This window comes from Alligator sinensis, unplaced genomic scaffold (genome assembly GCF_000455745.1).
Source record: "Alligator sinensis unplaced genomic scaffold, ASM45574v1 scaffold555_1, whole genome shotgun sequence".
NCBI classification, from domain to species: Eukaryota; Metazoa; Chordata; order Crocodylia; family Alligatoridae; genus Alligator; species Alligator sinensis.
This window is the reverse complement of record NW_005843016.1, coordinates 162,297-164,824: the sequence shown is the minus strand read 5'-3', so window position 1 is coordinate 164,824 and position 2,528 is coordinate 162,297. Positions and strand designations below refer to the sequence as shown.

At 52.5% G+C, this 2,528-nt stretch overlaps 1 protein-coding gene across 1 annotated transcript in view; it reads left to right on the top strand.

Annotated features, from left to right (window-relative positions):
- Positions 1–2,528, top strand: part of ANKAR (ankyrin and armadillo repeat containing) — a 49,836-nt gene that overhangs the window by 25,394 nt on the left and 21,914 nt on the right. The window lies entirely within an intron of this gene.

The following is a 2,528-nucleotide window of genomic DNA, read 5'->3' as shown; positions in this document are numbered from 1 at the left end:
GATAGCTTGCAGCATCAGGGTTTTGGATTTTTACTTGTTGTGAACAAGCCTCAGCTTAGCCTGACTTTTCCAGATCTTACTATAATCTTTTAACAGACTTAAGGCAATTATTGGAGTGTTTATAACCTTTGGGCAGGAGGACTTCCACCAGTTGTCCCGGGAAAAGTATGACAACATTTATGGTCAGGCCTCCAACAGGCTGGATGCTGTGATGAACCCTTTACCATTGTTCAAATGTTGCCCATACCCCCTCTGACTCGGTCTCTTTGCCTCAGCATTCCCTAACCCGGCAACCGAGTTTTAGTCAATCAAGTTTAAATAGGCCTCCCATAGTGGGACCGGGGAATGTACGGCCCGAGATGCCTATTAAATTTGGAGGGGGGAGTCCTTTGTAAATCCACATTAGAACTGGTCTGATAAATGCTGAGCTGGGTGTGTGAACATGGGTTGATTAGCATTTGGAGCACAGATTCCCCATCATGCAGTGCTCTCCTGCTTCTCTGATCCCAGAATTCACTGCAGTCTCTGCTTCAGGCTTTCTGTTTTCCATCTCTCATGTAAATGAATGGTCATCTGGTTCCATCTCAGATGCAAATGAGACCTAGGGCAGTTGTTTCACTCTTGTCACCCTTATCTGGAGGGTTTTAGGTGTGTCTCCCACTGCATCTTAATCAGTTTCGTTTAGGTGGGGGGAGGGAATTCTTTGTGAGTCAGACAGCCTGTGTCCTGTGCCACAGTTCCCCAGGAACACACAGCTGAGAGGTAACACCTGCGTGCTCCGCCCCCACCCAGCCCCACCACCAGGCTGGGTCAGGAGCACCCTGCTGAGATCAGCAGTGTGGGCCTCTCTTGTTCTCTGGCGCTTCCTGGGCTCACTCCCGCCCCAGCCCCAGTAGTCTCCAATCCCCAGGGGTTCTGGGCTACAAGTTTCTGCCTTCCCAGCTCTTTCTCACCCAGCCCCACCCCAATCCTGGCTAGGCAGAGCCACGTCCTCCCTGGCCTGGTGCTGTGGCAGGGCTGGTGCACGGAGCAGCTGGGAGCCCAGGGCAAGTGGGGGCAGGTTCTCCCCTCATCTCTCAGAGTCTCTGGGACCCTTCTCAGACCCAGGACACAGCCTTTACTGCTCTGCCAAGGGGAAGTGGGTCCCGGCTGGAGCCCGGTACTGGGAGCAGGGTGGGGAAGGCTGGAACGTGGAGCCTGGCAGACACAAAGGGCAGGGGGGCGAGCAGCACCTTCCTTGAGATGGCCCATGCAGGCTGGATCGGAGCATCCTAGAGCCCTGCTCCTCCAGCCCGGGTACGAGGCAGGTGCGGGTCGGGCAGTCCTGGAGCAGGGTTGGGTCCCAGCCAAGCCGGGCCTCCCACCTGGGGGAGTGGGCCACAGGGCAGCAGCATTGGACCTGGTGGTGCAGCCACAGCTCCACAGGAGAGTGTGCCAGGATCCCGCTGCTGCCTGCAGCCCAAGACAGGCTTGGGGTGAGCATGGTAGCCAGGGCATGTGCCCCCTGGGCCTCTGCTGGAGTGTGTTCAGCCTCTCCCCCCCCCCCCCGTCGTCCCCCCCCCCCCCCCCCCCTTTGACTGGACAAGCCACCTGGGCTCTGACCCTCCCCTGGCCTGGCCGAGGCCCCACTCACCCAATGGCAGGGGGCACGGCAGGGCATCGAGGGGGATTGTTCCACTCATTCAGCCCAGCCCCAGGCAGGAGGGGGCGCAGGTTGGCTGAGCCACATGAGTTTTGCTACCATCCCACTGCTCGTACATCCCGCTGCACCCAATTGCAGAGCCTCTGACAGTCGATCTCAGTCTGGGCATTCGACCAGTTGGTGACTAGTGCAATACAATGTTAAAAGCAACTTTAAGGTTAAACATGTTATGAAAAAAATTAGAAGTGATCTGTCTGATCTTGCATGTGGTTGACCTGCAATGTTTTTCTCTTCTTACATTAAATGCCCAACCACAAAGCTAAGCCTACTTTCACTACTACATTAAGGATATAGTGTGCCACAATAAGGATAAAGATGCTATTTTAACGTGACAGAGATTTCTCTGGCACCTGCCAATCTTTAGTTTTAATATTTAGATTTTAAAAGCATCCAGAAATCACAAACTTCTCAGAGGTATTTAAGTGTCTACCTAGCCCTTAAACGATTTGAAGTTAAGTTTCTAAGTATCTTTAAAATCTGGGTCAAATGACTAATGTTCAGTCTGTACAGGGACAGAAGTTACACATAAACCAATTTAAGTGATCAGAAATTGTTTTAAACTTGTAACAGAATAGAAGTTCAATGCACATAAACCAGTTTTAAAATGGCTGAAACTGGTTTAAAATAAACCTGGTTGAATGTAGTATCAGACTTAACTGATTTGCATCAAACTGGTTTATGAAACTTTTGTCCAGAGCTGTTCCTGGTTCAAGTTAAATCAGAGTCCCCCAGCATCCCAGTATTTTGCTGCCCTGGGCCGGGCTGGGCTGGGCTGGGCCATAGGCGACTAGTGCTTCCTAAGTCGGGGGGGGGGGGGCACTTGCCC